This window comes from Carassius auratus, unplaced genomic scaffold (genome assembly GCF_003368295.1).
Source record: "Carassius auratus strain Wakin unplaced genomic scaffold, ASM336829v1 scaf_tig00001026, whole genome shotgun sequence".
NCBI lineage: Eukaryota > Metazoa > Chordata > Actinopteri > Cypriniformes > Cyprinidae > Carassius > Carassius auratus.
This window is the reverse complement of record NW_020523335.1, coordinates 59723-78158: the sequence shown is the minus strand read 5'-3', so window position 1 is coordinate 78158 and position 18436 is coordinate 59723. Positions and strand designations below refer to the sequence as shown.

Genomic DNA, 18436 nt, shown 5'->3' with positions numbered 1-18436 from the left:
TATATATAAAAGGTGCTGGTCATATAATTTTGAATATTACCAAAAAGTTGATTATTCACTAATTCCATTCAAAAAGTTAAACTTGTGTATTTATATTAATTCATTACACACAGACTGATATATTTCAAATGTATATTTTTTTTATTTTTGATGATATAACTGACAACTAAGGAAAATCCCAAATTCAGTATCTCAGAAAATTTAGAATATTGTGAAAAGGTTCAATATTGAAGACACCTGGTGCCACACTCTAATCAGCTAATTAACTCAAACACCTGCAAAGCCTTTAAATGGTCTCTCAGTCTAGTTCTGTAGGACACACAATCATGGGGAAGACTGCTGACCTGACAGTTGTCAAAAGACGACCACTGACACCTTGCACAAGGAGGGCAAGACAGAGAAGGTCATTGCAAAAGAGGCTGGCTGTTCACAGAGCTCTGTGTCCAAGCACATTAATAGAGAGGTGAAGGGAAGTAAAAGATGTGGTAGAAAAGTGTACAAGCAATAGGATAACTGCACCCTGGAGAGGATTGTGAAACTAAACCCATTCAGAAATGTGGGGGAGATTCACAAAGAGTGGACTGCAGCTGGAGCCAGTGCTTCAAGAACCACTACACACAGACGTTTGCAAGACATGGGTTTCAGCTTCGCTTTCCTTGTGTCAAGCCTCTCTGAACAACAGACAAGCGTCAGAAGCGTCTCACTTCAGAAAGGACTGGACTGCTGCTGAGTGGCCACAGTTATGTTCTCTGATGAAAGTAAATAAGCATTTCCTTTGGAAATCAGGGTCCCAGAGTCTGGAGGAAGAGAGGAGAGGCACACAATCCACGTTGCTTGAGGACCAGTGTAAAGTTTCCACAGTCAGTGATGGTTTGGGGTGCCATGTCATCTGCTGGTGTTGATCCACTGTGTTTTCTGAGGTCAAAGGTCAACGCAGCCGTATACCAGGAAGTTTTAGAGCACTTCATGCTTCCTGCTGCTGACCAACTTTATGGAGATGCAGATTTCATTCTCCAACAGGACTCTCACCTGCACACAGAGCCAAAGCTACCAGTACCTGGTTTAAGGGCCATGGTGTCCCTGTTCTTAATTGGGCAGCAAACTCACCTGACCTTAACCCCACAGAAAATCTTGTGAAGAGGAAGATGTGACATGTCAGACCCAAGAATGCAGAAGAGCTGAAGGCCTCTATCAGAGACACCTGGTCTCTCATAACACCTGAGCAGTGCCACAGACTGATCGACTCCATGCCACGCCGCATTGCTGCAGTCATTCAGACACAAGTATTGAGTGCTGTACATGCTCATACTTTACAGTTGACCAAGATTTTTAAAAATCCTTTCTTTGTATTGGTCTTAAGTTATATTCTAATTTTCTGAGATACTGAATTTGGGATTTTTCTTAGTTGTCAGTTATGATCATCAAAATTAAAAGAAATAAACATTTGAAATATATCAGTCTGTGTGCAATGAATAAGTTTGACTTAAATCAACTTTTTGATGATATTCTAAGTATATGACCAGCACCTGCATGATTAAAAATCGAGAGCTTGAAAGCATGTCCGGTGCTTGTTGGAGAATCTGAAGTGTATGGACTGTACAGTAATGCATATATCGTTGTGAAACAGAGGGTTTTAGGAACGGCTGGTACTCACTGTTACTTACTTGAAAGGCTTCTCCCCGGTGTGTGTGCGGATGTGGTTGTTGAGCGTGGTGGCTCCGGCGAAGGCTCGGCCGCAGTAGCCGCACTTGAAGGGCCGGTCACTGGAGTGTGTGACCACGTGATTGCGGAGCTCGGACGGCTGCGAGAACGACTGCGAGCAGTGACCGCACTGATACGGCCTGAAACACAGAGTGACCCTCATCACCAATAACCCCAGAGCTGCACCGTCTCAGCATCAGATGAGCTGACGATTAAACACACACACACACACACACACTCTCTATAGTCTATATATGAAGAGTTCCAGCTCTGATGTCAGTGTTTCCTGACGAAGCTGAGCGAGGGACTGAAGTTTCTCTGTCTGATGCTGAATATCTTCAGATGATGAATGTGTGCGCTGCTTTAACTACAGCAGCACGAGTGATTAATGTACACTTATTGTTTATTGCTGCAGCGGCCGGAGACATAAATAACCCTCCAGACCTCCACCAGACGCACCTTCAGCTCAGAGCGCAAGCGGATGTCTTACTCGAGAATATTTCTTCTGCTCGATTTGGTAATGAATGACTCGTTAATGAAACGTGTCACCGCTGAGATTGATGTGAGCGAACAAAAACAAGAAAAACACCTGCGCATCAGCAGAACACAGCAGCGCAATGATGCCGTGATTTATCCAGCGCAAATCTACATATAAACTAAACATCAATAAATATGTAGAAGCCAAAGACTATAAAGCATCAGCTCAGATCGTCCCGGATTGCCTCGTTCAGCTAAATTTTATCTGCGCCTCGGGGTCATAAAGTTGAGTATCGACAAAGCCTCACATCGACTTCATCCCGCAAACATTTTTCTTCTGTATGAATATTAGTTTATTGAATAAGTGGCATCTGTTTTCCTCTGCATCACGTCTGGACTGGGGATGTCTTTGTGAAGCGCAGCTGATTTATAGAACTGAACGCAGCACGGAAAATAGAGCTAAGCAAAATATTTCCAATACATGCTCGGCTGTGTTTTAATTAGGTTTAGAGATGATGTTACACTCATGTTAAATCAACTCAGGAAACCTTCAGACGTGAAGATCTCAGAACGAATCCCATCATGATGCTCAGATTCACCGTGTGAACGGATCTGAATCATCAGAAGTCCAGACGCAAGTCGAAAACACTGAACTCGAACTGAATTATTAGCACTCTGTTGACTTCTATAGAAGCTTTATACTTAAGAACAGGTTTTACAGTTAACTGGAAGTAAAACTGATACTAAAAACTATTTATATATGTTAAGTGCAATATAAAATAAGCATGAATTAGAATAAAAGAAAATATAAAAAATATTCATATTTTCAGCTAGTTGAGACTAAAAATTCTAACTTGATGTACTAAAATAACAAAAAAAATAAAACTAAAACTTTAAAATTTAAATAGAAACAGAAAATTAAAAAATGACAAATATTCAAAATATTAATAGAATACTATAACATCTTACTAATAATAAAATAACACTGGTTAGGAAACAAATTTCAAATTAGGAATTGAATTTGTTTAAAAATGAACTTTGCAACATCAGCATTGTTACAGAACTGAATTGAATCTGAAATGAACTGAATTATGACACTTCCGTCTTCTCCAAAGCTGCTTTATGGCTAAGAACAGAGTATTATAATTCTCTAAATCTACAACTCTGTCTATAATTAAAACCATAAAAATTGTTAAAAACACAATTGATTAATTAATTTATGAATAAACACAAAAAACTGTTAAAAATTACAAAAACACAAAAATTACTAAAACTTTGAAAAAACTTAAAATCACAAGGAAAACTAAATTTAAAAATAAAGATAGTTTCAATATATATATAAAAAAACTTTAATAGTACACCAAAGACACAAAATTAACACTAGTTAAGAATCAAATTCGAAACTAAGGATCAAAGAACTGATTTGTTTCAGAATTTATGAGCTTTGCAACATCGACTCTTTGTAGAAACGAATAAACTCTACTGAATTGAGCTGAATTTTGACACTTTCGTCTTCTGTAGAGATGCTTTATAGCTGACAACTGAATTTCCAATTTAGAATCGAATAATTTAATTTATTTTATAATTCATCAATTTTGCAGCATTGAATCTGTTATTGAACTGAATTGAATCAACATTAAACTGAATTGAATTATGACACTTATGTCTTCTGTAAAGCTACTTATAGTTAAGGATCAAGTTTCAAATTAAGAATCTAAGAACTGAATTTTTTTTATAATTAATTTTGTCAAATTTACCTGATTGAACTAAAGTGACACTTGTGTTCAGAAGTGCTGCTTTATAACGGAATTTCAATTCTGAATTAATTTATGAATATTATTTATTGTTTATTAGCTGAATTTTGACACTTTTGACTTCTAAAGAGCTGCTTTATAGCAGACAACTGAATTTCAGTTTTAGAATCGAATAATTTAATTTATGTTATAATTCATCAAATTTGCAGCATTGAATCTGTTATTGAACTGAATTGAATCAACATGAAACTGAATTGAATTATGACACTTATGTCTTCTGTAAAGCTACTTATAGTTAAGGATCAAGTTTCAAATTAAGAATCTAAGAACTGAATTTTTTTTATAATTAATTTTGTCAAATTTACCTGATTGAGCTGAACTATGACACTTGTGTTCAGTAGAGCTGCTTTATAACTGAATTTGAATTCAAATGAGTTTTAAGGCGAGATTTAAAAATGTATAAATGTGTAATAATTTATAATATTGTTGATCTTCGTAAAGCTGCTTCCAATCAGTCTGTATTTACTTTAGATTTAATCATTTAGCAGATGCTTCCATCCAAAGCGACTCACAAATGATGACGACAGAAACAATCCAAACAACACAAGAGCAATAATACGCCTGGTACCTGTCGGGGTTCTGCGTGCACACGTGCATCTGCAGCAGGATCCTCTGCGTGAAGGTCTTGAAGCACTGGCCACACTTCCACAGATGCCAGTCGCTGAAGTCGGAGCTCAGCTGGCTGGTGGACGTGGGCTGGCCAGCACGCGCTGGTTCTTCCCGCTCATCTGACTCAGGCTGGACTCCACGTGACTCTTGTCCAGCAGAGAGAAGCTCCGAGAGCAGGGCGTCTGAGGGAAGACCATGGAGCGCGGCAGCAGCGAGGAAGACGAGGGTTTGGGACTCTTACTGAAGGGCTGGAGCGAGTCCTGACGAGGACATTGCCTCCATGACAGAAGACGGCACGTTCACTGCCACAGAAACAGCAGAAGAACACCCGAGTCAAGCCGAGAAACACTCGGTTACTCCACATTAGACAGATCTGAACCCAAATTCTATTTTATGATTGATGTACAGTATGGTTTGTGAGGGATTTAAGATACAACTATTTGAAAATCTGGAATCTGAAGGAGCAAATAAAAAAATCTACATGTTGAGAAAATCACTCAGATGAAGTTCTTAGCAATGCATATTACTAATCAGAAATTACGTTTTGATATATTTACGGTAGGAGATTTACAAAATATCTTCATGGAACATGATCTTTACTTAATATCCTTAAGATTTTTCTCCTAAAAGAGAAATGTATAATTGTGACTCAAACAATGTATTGTTGTCTATTTCTACAAATATACGTCTGTGACACTGATGACTGCTTCTGTTCTCCGAAAAGTATATATATATATATATATATATATATATATATATATATATATATATATATGCTTTTAAAATGTATAAAATATTTTCCTTAAAATAATATAAATATTTTCCAAAATAAAATATTTCAAAAATAATTTTAATTTATCAAATATTTTTAATATGAACCATAAAAAGCAGTTAGATAGTAACATTTGTTATATTCACTTAGTTGTTTATTTTTGTTGAAGTACTAAAATACCTAATGAAAATGAACTGAAATAAAACTAGTAAATAAAGATATATAAAACATATTTAAAATATATAAATTCATATTTAAATAAATAAATGCATATATATATATATATATATATATATATATATATATTAAACTTTAAAAAATGAAGACAGGAAATAGAATCTAATTCAATTAATCTAATCTAATTCTAAATCAACGATACTATTTGACTATTCTGACCATCTATAAAGAGTCATTGATCATTTATATACACTACTTTACAGGAGGTTTTTTCCCATGTTTTATGAAAAAAACTATTTTCTGCTCACCAAGGCTGCATTTACTTATGAAATATTATTGTGATTTAAAAATAAATGTATCCAATATAATAAGTTTATCTATTCTAACTAAACAGCATCAGAGAATCAGCCATGGAGTCAGATCTCGGCCGATGAATCGACGTCTTCAGACACTTGATGTTCAGAAAGGCTGAACACATTCCACATTCATCATCACACAGCATGCAGTGCACATAAACACTGAATTAGCCGAATGTAAGACGAGACATGTGAGAGCGCTCTGATTCAATAACGCCAGCGCGTTCGATGCAGCATGAAGCATGAAGCTCCAGAAGTCGTCAGCCGCAGACCTGAGATTAGACTGAACGTGGAGAAACACACGGCTCCGCAGGACAGAGCATCTCAGGACGCCGCTGACTGCATTCATTACATCTACATCTGAGCAGATCTGAGACTTCATATCCTCAGACTCACACATCAATCCTGGGCTCCACAGACAAAGCGAAGAGCTCCTCTCTCACAGTATTTCTCCGGTCACATGACACACTGTTCTGTGTAAAGACGACAGTAAGCAGACTGAGCTCATAAAGTCTGTGTGCTGTAAACACTGGACTGTCAGACTCACTCTCTCAGAAACACTGAGCTGAGTTCTTCTGAGTTATCCACTCATTCAAACTAGGGATGCACCATATTCGATTTTTTCCGATATCCGATATCCGATATCCGATATTTTTCTAATTGTTTTGGCCGATAGCCAATGCCGATATATATTTCCCTTTGCTTTAAAACAACACCAAGTCTCTCCTGTTTAGAAATTATAAACACATTATTTTAATTTTTTTATTGATTTGAGCAAAAACTTTTTTGTTAGAAGTAATCAACTTCATTAAAGTAATTTTTTAACATTTGAAGATGCAGACAGATGCAGTTGAAACCTTAAAATTTTATTGGTGGATTTAACATTAATAGATGGTCTAAAGCAAAAGAGTTGTAAAAAAAAAACAATTATAATAAACTGTTAGCGTTCATTATGTTTACGTTTTTATAATTTAATTTTAAAACATTTATTCTCTTACTAAGTGTTTTGAACTGAACTTCACTTAAAGCCTTTATATACAGTATAATGCATTATAAAAGTAGTTTTGATGTATTAATTATGCACGTGATCTCATGAATTATTGTAACCACAGTTTTAATATTTTTCTGCCTTTAGAAAGTATAAAGCATTAAAACACAAGATGCATTTGAACTTTTGTTACAGTTATGCATGAAAAGATCAAATGTATTAAAACGTGCATAATAAAAACCTTTAAGCACTATATAAAGTGTTACCGAACCAGATGGTTTTATCTGTTTTTAAGAAAATGTTACTTGAATCGTGTTGTCGTTACATTTTCGAAACAGTTGCACATTTTAGAAATTGTTATCTTGAATCAGATGCACTTATATGTTGGTGAAACATTTACCAAAACCACCAAAACTGAGCAGAACCAGCGTGAACTTCTTGCAAATAAAAAGCTGAAACTGAAAACCATCCCGGATGAGATCTGTGCATGTATCAGCGACTAAATGTGACAAGACACATCTGAATCTGAATGTCACTGATGCAACAGATGACGAAATCATGGAAAACACACGTATGACTCCTCAGAGATGCATCAGTGTGTGTGTGGTGGGAATAAGTGTGTGTACGGTTCAGACGAGAGCTTCTCTTACAGTTTTCGTCTTGTGCGACGCACTGCAGCGGGATCCCGAAGAAAGACGTGTAGCTGTCGTTGTACCACACCAGCAGCTCTGTTCCTCGAGGGATATCTGCACACGCTCGGTAGAAGATACACGACCTGAAACATTCACACTCAATGCTTAGAAATCACATCACACAATACAATATGTAAATCCACTAAATCATTCATCATCACGCTTGAATTAATCGTCATCCTTGATTTAGTCTCATCCACCACGACATCAAAATAAAACAAGAGCCGAGTCTATAAATCAGAGCATCTCGTAAGAGAGAAAACATCGGCTCGGCTCAACATAAACACTGCAGCGCTCCAGTGAAAGAGTCTGTTTGGGGAGCGATGGGTGGTCCGGACCAACACGTCACCTCCCAAACACCAATCCTGAATCTGTGCAGATCAAAGCCAGCTGACGGCGGAGCACTGCTGTGGTTGTGTGAGAGATGGAGAGGTGCGGGATGCCCCCTGCGCAGGAGATGCCAGATCAGACCTAACTCCATCCAGCAGCGGCCGCTTTGAAGAGGAGTCCAGACAGATATTACAGATCATAACAGAAGATCTGGAGCGCACTACAACACGGGCTTCATGAAGAAGATCTGCTCAATATTAACCCCCTTCAGTCTGAGCTCTGTGGAACATCATCAGACACCGACTGACAAACACGTGTTCAACTAAACAAGGACTTTACCGTCTTTATATACAGCTAGAAATACTACAGACTGAAACCAACAGAAAACTTTGTTTTTTAATCGAAAAACTATTTTTCCGTTTGTACTTTATAAAGAGGTTTTGGGAGGTTTAACATACAAAAATCTGCAAGTTCTGTCCACACACTATACAGAAAATATATATTTTATTATTATTTCATTTTAATATAAAAATATATATATAAAAAATAATATTTAAAAAATACAAAAAGACCATAATTTAGATTTTTTTTTATTATTATAATAATAAAATAAAACATGTATAAGTATGTATTAAAATATATATAAGTCTGTTATGTTTTTATGTGTGGACACCGCTTGCTGATTTTTATAAACAATTTCCTTTCCTGTATCTTCTGTTAATTAATCTAATCCTAACGGAACAATACCTGTATTTTTAGAGTTTTGTCAGATCAGTCAGGTGTTGTGTGCTGGTGTGGGTTGGTTTAGTTAAGTTAGTTAGTTAGTTAGTTTCTCTACCTGTACTGCACCACCATCATGTTCTGCTCTCCACAGTGTCTGGCGCAGCGGATGTACCTCATCCAGCTCGATTTACTGGGCTCGTTCCCGTCAAGAAAGTGCTGTAAGGTTCCCTCCTGATCGTAAATCTAGAAGAGAGACATCCACAAACACCGTCAGAACTCTCAGTCGTCCTCGTCTTGTGTGCAAGATAACAAACTAAAAGAACCTGCAGTGCTAACGCTGCCTTTAAATGTTCTTAGAATGTTCCCAATGTCAAATGTAACTTTTCTGAAAGTTAGAGGAAACATTGAGGAACTGTTACATTTGATCACTTTATTGGAACGTTACTTTTGAATGTTCTGTAAACAGTTACAATGTTTCAGAGCAACGCTCCACAAACACTGTATCAATACTGTCTTTGTGCCAACAGTTTGAGAATGTTATTAAGTAACGAAACGCTTCAGGTCAGGACCTACACAGTTTCATCGCCTTGTGACGGATTCAGTGCTGTTTTAAGAGTGTTTGTGGTTTTATTTAGCACTTTTAATTTTGATGCTATTTTATCTTGAACAGGAAACTCCTGTAAAATAGATTTTAGATCTCTGAAGGGCTTATATATAAATAGATAGATACTTTTAGTTTGCATTTAATATTGTAACCTAATTATATTGCTATCCTGATTAAACAGCATTATAAGGGTTTATATCATTTTTAGGACCCGGGCACCAATGGAATTTTACAGAACAAAGCTGAAACGGCTATCTACTGTATGTGTGTTAAATACAGTCATTTCTACCACCATAGCCGTGTTCCCATCATAATAATATCATAACAGTTGAGCTGGATGTCAAAAATAAGCACTTAAAGTCAGACGTACAGACTAAACAAGCCTTAAAATAACACGAAGCAACCATAAAAACCTCCAGTGAAAACAGAGCGAGACGCTCATTCCTCAGATCCGCCGTGTTCTGCGTTCAGATACGGTTAGAGATGCTTTCTCTCACAACACTGACACAAATGAAGCATGAAATAAGTTCAGTGACGAATTACAGCGTGGAACCTGGTTAAACAAGAGCAGAAATCAAATAATTATCCTGGCCGGCGGCCTGCGGCGATGACATCATCACGCTCAGCCAATCACAGCAGACGAGATCAGAAAATATTATTCACCAACATCTGCAGAGGCAGAGATATTTGTGTTTCATAAAAGCATTCAGTCATGCTCAGACTATGTTCTGCCCCAATGTAGAGTCAATCCAAGACACAGAACCGCCGCCATCCTGCGTTACTTCAAATAACATGATCAATCCATAATATAATAATTCATATAATGAGATTTATTTAAAACATGAATATAACTTCAAGTTACAAAAGCTTCAACAAAAATTGTTGTCATTTTTTATTTAGTTTAACTTGATGCATTAAAATGACAAACTAAACTAAAATATAAAAAACAATTATTAAAATTATATAGACATTATATAATATAACACATTTTATGTACCAAAACAAAAAACACTGAAAAAAAAAACGTATTAGAAAATGTAATAAAAAAGACAAAAAAATAATAAAAATTGCTGTAAAAAAAGAAAATATTTAAATAAAAAACTAAATTTCCTCTATTTTCATTTAGTTTAATTTGATGTACTAAAATACTAAAACTAAACTGAAATAGAACGACTTATATTAGAAAATCTAATAACAATTAACACAAAACACACATTTACTGTTTAATCTGTTTAAAAAAATAATACACATTTTCACCTTTTTTCGTTTAGTTTCATTTAATTACCCAAAATAAATAAAACTAAAACTGAAATTACAAAGAACACTTGTATTAGAAAATCTAATAAAAAAAACCCACAAAAACAGCTTACTAAAACAAACAAAAAATAACTAATTAACTAAATAACTTATTCAAACTATTGATAAAAACTACAATATTATCTCAATGATACTAAAATATTTAAGATCTTTTAAGGGAATATTTCTCCCAAACAAGCAAATTCTGGTTGACTTTCCCATTCCCATTGACTTCCATAATATGGACAAAACACTATGGAAGTCAATGGGGACCAGAAATGGTTTGGATCCCAAAATTGTTCAGAATATCTTATTTTGTATTTAACAGAAGAAACAAAGAACATGAGAGCAACTAAATGATGACAGAGTGATCTTTTTTTTTTTTTGGGGTGACTGTTCCTTTAAAAGTCATCTTCCTCCATAACCGAAGATCTCCTGACTCTTCTCCTGTGAGATGCACTGAGACTCTCGCTGGAGTTTATTTTAACGCAGTAAAACAGCACAGGTACAGTGTTTAGTTCATAAACGTCACATTACTCACTGACAGCGCCTCGAACAAGACACGCTTTTACTGCGAGACATGTTTACATCTGATTTATCCCTCATACACATACAGACATACACGAGGATGTCCATTTAACACATTCACTTGGTGCAATTAAATGTGGAATGAATAACGTGTTAAAATGCATTTAATGCAGCGCCCCGTCCAGACCTTTCCATCATTACACACTGACGCAGTTTCTGATGAACATGATGCAGGACGACTGACTGATAGAATTAAGTTATATTAGAATAAAATTCAAGATATGAGAGCAAAAAATCACATCATATGTATACACTATACCAGTCAAACTTAAAGAAGTCTCTTCTGCTCACTAAGCCTGCATTTATTTGATCCAAAGTACAGCAAATACAGTAAAAATTTGAAATATTTTTACTATTTAAATCATCTGTTTTCTGTGTGAATCTGTGTTAAAGTGTAATTTATTTCTGTGATGCTCCGCTGTATTTTCAGCATCATTCCTCCAGTCTTCAGTGTCACATGATCTTCAGAAATCAGAATAATATGATGATTTACTGCTCAAGAAACATTTCTGACTATTATTATTATTAATATTTTAAACAGTTTCTTAGAAAGATTCTTCAAGATTCTTAGAAAGATGCAAAGATCAGTATTTGTCTGAAATATACCATTATACTATTTATTATATACTATATTATACCAATCAAAGGTTCAATAAACATGAAGTTTATATTGTGTTTTAGACAAAAAAATTCAGTTTTGGTCAATTTTGTTAATTTAAATAGTTCCAATCAAGGCACAGCAGAACAGCGGAGCATCTCTGATCAACACACAGCAGTGATTCGTTTCTGAATGAATCAGCTTTTGAACAAATCAAGTGAGTCGATGATTCAGTGACTCTTTCATAAAGACATTCACTTGCTTTTTTTTAATAAACTGCTGTTTGAACAAATCAAGTGAGTCAATGATTCAGTGATTCTTTCACAAAGACAATAACTCGGTTTGTTTCTAAATGAATCAGCCATTTGAACACATCGAGTGATTCATTGATTCAGTGACTCGTTCATAAAGAGTCACTTGATTTGTTTCTGAATGAAATAGCTGTTTGAATGAATCAGTTGAAAGAATGATTCAATGACTCACTCGTTAAGACATTTAGAGTGTCATTTCATATTTCAGTTTTCATTTTTAATATCATTACTTAAAGCTGAATCAGATTGTTTCTTTATAATGCTACTTTTTTTGTGGAACGTCTATTCAAATCTTTTCCTATTTAACACAATAATTTGTATTTTTTAACCAGACATCAATGGAGAGATGATTTATTCAGCTTTAGATGATAAACGTGTGTGTGTGCTTCTCTAATGAATTACACCTGGACTATCATTATCTCTGTTGTATATCTCTGTCATTTAAAGAGTTTAATTTTCTCCTAATTGACTGAATAAATGGCTGCCATCAGGTGTTTAACGCGACAGACGTCCATCCATCAGCGCTGAGCGTAATAACACGTCAATAAAAGGTCAGACAGACTTCATCAAACGCTGGATCGGCCGTAATGAGCGCGGCGTGCGATCTGTTTCGCTCATATTAAACTAATAGATGATCTAACAGGGGAAATATGAATCTGTGGAGCTACCACTCGGCCGAAGCCAGCCGCTGATTCATTCTCCATTAGCAGTGATTTCTGACACACTCCAGAGAATCATTCAGCCGCGCTCGCACTGCTATTTCAGGTCAGGCTCAAATGTTTGTGTTTTACACATTCCAGCCTTTCATTCTCCGCTCACACACACACACACACACACACACACAGCGTTCACTCGAATCTAGAGGAATTTTTACTGTAGAAACTGACGTCACTCTGAAGCAGACATCTCTGTCTCCGCATGCATCACAAACCCAGACTTTCACCTCAGCTTTAAAACATTCAAACAGCTGTCAGTCTTCTCTCTTCTGTACTTTATTCACCCGAACTGGAGCATCTTAGCAGCTTCTCTACCTTTCTCTGAGCGTGTAAGAAGTTTAGCTTTATCCTCATCTATGGAAATCTGTTTCTACCAAGGAATACAAATATTAAAAAGGTGCCTGCAACTTTTTAATCTCACATTTCTGACATTTTATCCACAGACATGCATATTTATATCACATTAATCTAAGATTTTTACAATTACAACTCAGATTTCTGGTTTTAAATTATATGATTTGTTTTTTATTTGTCCTTTTAATCTCACAGTTCAGTTTTTCCATCACATCTTTCTTGCAACTATAAGTTTATATTTTGCACTCTGTCTCTCTCTCTCTCTCTCTCTCTCTCTCTCTCTAAAGCTGCTGACCTTTAGTTAGTGTGTTTGGGCTTTTTCTAATCCACCCCTCTTTGTGTTGGACACATCAGGATGTTCCCGCACACACACACACACACTCACCTCCCATAAGTGTCTTGTGTTTCGCACGGATCCCGACTGCACCTTGTCCAGCGGCAGCGGGACGCCCTGGAAGGGCCCGATCCAGGTGCCCTGTGGGATACGCTGGGACGCACAGATGCCGTATCCCAGACCCGGGACGGTGCTGGTGCACAGACACACCTCACGAGGAAGATCCCTGAGCCAGTCCGGGACGTCTGGAGGAGCAGCGGTCACCGAGGAGCTGCTGGTCCCCACCAGCCTCCGCAGCGAGTGCAGGGGTCCGTGCATGGGGCACTCTCCGTTACGGTTGTCCGCACACATGTCACAGCCTGAGGGACGGCACAGCGAGAGGGACGCTTATTTACCCACACACAGATGGGACCCCGAACGGCCCCCGAGATCCCCTTCACTGAGTCACACACAAACTTTAAATTGTGCTTTTGTCAGCTGATGCATGAAGACATTTCTGCTTCTGTGCTTGAACCCGTGCGTAGGTACAGGCTCAAGAACGAATTTAAACCAAAAAACAGATGCATTTATCAGCTTCTAAATTATTTCACAATAGTAATCACTCAAAAAAATGTGCTTCTATTTGTGCCTATAAATGACTGACTTTATGCACACACACACACACACACACAAAATTGCTATTGATTTTAAATGATGTACCATGAATTGTGCAAAAACATATTTAGAAAAACAAATTTGTGCACTTGACTTAAAATTATAGATTTGAAATGACATAAAAACAGATTAAATTATTGACTTTATTCACAAAACGTGCATTTCGCCTGAAATTATTGACTTTAAATTATGCACAAAAAAAGCTGAAGTTATGCATAAAAATATTCAGTGCATTAGACTTAAAATTACTGACTTTATGCAAAATAATTATGCATTCGATTTTAAATGACTGACTTTAATGATTAAAAAAACTGCACGAAACGAGTAAAAAATGATAGCGTTAAGCATTTAAACACATTCTGAGTGAGATGTCTCTTAAAACGTTTCTTTTTCTATCATTAAAGTGACCTAAATCGCAATGTGCATCGTCTTCTAAACTGACTTTAGTTGCTTTGTAGATGCGCTTTAGTCTCGAATCGTGTTTGTCTTATGTTGTGCTGTGCATCAGTAGTTTTGCATGTGTTGTGTGTAAAGCGCTTTCTAAATGAGCTGCACTGCTCTGAAATATGGGCTGAGGATCGCGCATGTAGATAAAGAAGTGTCGGATCCCCCGGAGACACACATGTCCCGTGTTGGGATGATGAATGTGGCCCGATGGAGCAGATCGATCAGTGATCCGGACTCACTCCACAAAACTATACAGCAATTAATTGTGTGTTGTCCTCTCATCCCTCATGTATCGATGAAGATCTGCTGATCACTCGGACTGTATTTCCCTCCGAGCATCACAGCGCGCATTTAATTATCCACAGATCCGAATATAACGGGACAAAACCTAAAGATTCAGATCATTCAGAAGAATTCAAAGCAAAAATGATTTCAATTGTTGCATTGACAATCAATGTAATAATTATCATATATTTGATTTTTAATTAAACATATTCAAGACATCTCCGCCAATTTAAATACTACAGGCCTAGGCTACAAATCTGCTAAAAAGGTTTATTCATTAAACGTTTTAAAATAAAGATGAGATTAAAATGCATTTTCTTCATTGTGAATGTCCTTTTTGTTTTATTTATATTCATTTTAATTTGAGACAGTTTCCTTGATTTCAGTAAACGATTTCAGGATATTCGATACGGCTCTTCTCACTGATCTGGATAAAAACTCTTCAACACACACCTGCCTGAGAATAAAATTAATTCGATCACTCTTTAGAATTCAGTAAAATCAGATGCACAACACAATCTTCGGCCCATTACATAAAATACTGAGAAACTGTTCTATAAACATGTACTAAAATAATGTAGACTAAACCAGTGCTGCTTTATCATAAAACTAAATTATTCATTTAAATATATTTTCTAAATCGCAAAAACACGTAAATTGACTTTTTCTCAAAAACGAATAGCCAGAAACAGTTTTAGGTTTGCAGCTCAATAAAGCGCTCGTTTTGTCAAATACTTCTTCCTCAAATAATTAGGTTTTCAAAAACCATGTTTCTCTCTTGAGCTGCTTATACCTTTCTTTAAAGTAAAAAAATACAAACATGTATATCCTTCTATATTTTACTGAAGGGTATGTGTTAATGATAATGACAGCTTCTTCAGATGCGCTGCGCTCCTTCAAAACAAGAACGCGATGTTTAAGAAAGTTCCCATGTGACGCTTCTTTTCTCTTGTTTATTTTTATGATTGTGTGTGTGTGTGTGTGTGTGTTATGGAAGAGCATGAATCTACACACGGTTGTTGAGCTCTCCGTTGTGGTTGTTGATCGGGATGATCTCCATCCGCTGCTGTCCGTACAGATAATAGTCCAGCTCCTCGGAGCTCAGCTTCAGTCGCGAGCCTTTATCATTCTTAAAGTTGGACGACAAACAAAGTTCTTTGGCTTGAGACGATCCTCCGGCGGAGTCGGAGCTCAGCGGGTGTCCGAGCAGCGCGATGTGACCCGCGGGAGACGCGCTGGAGCTGGAGGAGCTGGAGGAGATCAGGCTGGGTCTCTGCGGCACCGGAGGCGGAAGGGAAGCGGCTTTCAGCGCGCTGTTCTGCGGGAAGAGCTGCTGCCAGTGCTGGATGTAGGTCGGGTCCACTTTGAGGAAAGCAGACCCGCTCGGCTCGCCCGGCTTCAGCATGTCCGACTGTAACAGCAGCACAGATGATGGATGATGATGATGAAGATGGTGGTGGACTTTCATGTGCTCTCCAGAAAAGAATCGCTGGTTAACTTAACTAGTCAGGCCGCCGCGCGCGTCTAAACACACTACAACACAGAAGCCGAGGCGCTCCGGTGTCCTGCGCTCGCGACGCATGTTTGTGCGAGTCAAGAGCAAGCGCTCGCGAGTGAAACACACTTACCCTGTCAGAAGAGTCCAGGCTGTGACTCTTGGACACTCACAACATCTCAGCATTGACCGCGAGCTCTGCTCGAACCCCTTTCGGCGCGTGCATGCGCAGCGCGCTCCCGAACGAGCACGCGCCTCTAAGTGATGCTGAGCGCTTGGTTTTAATTTGGCATTACTTTTTTTTAAGTGGCGTGTCATGCATTAGATTAGGTAAGTGCGTGCAGGCATTGTACAAAAGTAAGCACAGCACAAAAAGAAAAAAAGTTGCTGGAATCTTGAATTATTGTCGGAATTTTATATTTGAGTTTGCATGACAATAAATGACTCTATGCGTGATCACGCAATGCACACAAAAAAAGAAAGAAAAAAAAGACACGTAGAGTTGCTGGGATCGTAAATTATAATCGGAATTTTTCTGTTTGAGTGTGCATGATAATTAATGACTCTATCAATCAGGCATTTGATAATTGTATTAGTCTATTTCTTTAAGTCGCTCGTTGACGCAGCAGATAAGACTGCATAACTAGTTTCCCAGCCTTTCCTTCCAGACGCTTGAGAAAGTTTTGGGAAAGCGCTGTTTCTGAATGTAGGGCATTTTACAGCAGAGGAGGGGAACTGTTTTGACTGGCAACATTCTGACAGCCCCATTCGTCATCCAGAGGTCTCTGCAGATTGATAACGAACCAAAACACAAACATTATCGTCTGAAAATGAATTCTTGTCTACAAATGCATTTCACCCTTAAAGAATGTGAGCAACAACAACTCGCAGATTTAGATTTTTCTTTAGCGATAAAGCTTACGTTGCGATTATCATTACAATTATAAACACGATTTAATCGCGCTATATTCTATTTTAATTAATTTAATTATTGTTATTATTTAAATATAAACAGTAATGCATGTCGAAGCTACCCTTAAAACCATTTATAGTTGTCACACTTCCAAATAACCCAGCTCTTATGACAGCGTATCGGTGTTTTTATTCATTGATAAATGAGCGGTGAAATAAAGTGCACTCGAGGGGCAGAAGAGATCAATACATTAACTGCCCAAATATATCATTTTCCGTGCCAAAACCCGGATTATTAAAGCTGTGTAAACTTGGGCTTCATCTGTATATTTCCAGCGCGTGAAAACAGTGTTTAGGTGTGTCTTTCATTAACACGGACTGCTGTTTGACATTCACTTAGACCCTTTGCATTTCTTGTTAATTAATTCTGCTGATGGCTGAAAGACAAATGAACGGCTGTGTTTGACAGGAGTCCGATAAAGAATTCAGCCACCAGCGTCTCTTATTATAGTTTTAAGGTCACGGGTTGCTGACTATATAATTCATTAATATAGACGTATATTCAGATGGGAGTTAATGCTCGTCCTGTTGTTGCAACACAGATCTATAATAAATTGGCTGGTGATAACCCACTGCAAAAGAGAGAGATTTACAGAAGTGCCTAGAGTGTGTTTTTCATCAGTCTATTAATGATGTAAAAGCGCTTTTGCTGTTTATACCTTAACAAAACTCGTTTTGTGTCGTTTGATAGCGAGAAAAGCAGAGTGAACTCATTCAAACCGCAGATTTCCAGGACACTGCTGCTCGAGGTCGGTTCTTTAAATACTCGAGGTGTCCTGGATTCACTGACCCTTCATAGTGTTTGCGTTTCTGCCAAAATATGTTTTTTTTTTTTTTTTTTTTTTTTTTGTGAGATAAAACATGAATAATCCAGTATTGGTCTAAATTCATTCATTCAATTAATACAGTAATTAATCAAATCAAAACAGACTAATTAGCTCTGCATATTTTAATGAGACAGAATTAAGTTATCGTCAGTTTAGCCGCCATATTGAATTGAACGCGGTTAAAGCGAGGATGCGAGGATTCACTCTTGCAATGGCATGCACTCTATAAAAGTGCGAGATTACGTAATTTTTACATTTCAGAGCTGTTTAATGGAGTTTTTGTCTATTTAAAGGCTTTTCAGATAGATATTTTATC

General features: G+C 37.2%; 1 pseudogene; it reads right to left on the bottom strand.

Moving 5' to 3' along the window:
* Nucleotides 1-1609: 1609 nt before the first annotated feature.
* On the bottom strand, nucleotides 1610-16653 carry LOC113069196 (putative histone-lysine N-methyltransferase PRDM6; annotated as a pseudogene).
* Between the last annotated feature and the right edge of the window lie 1783 nt (nucleotides 16654-18436).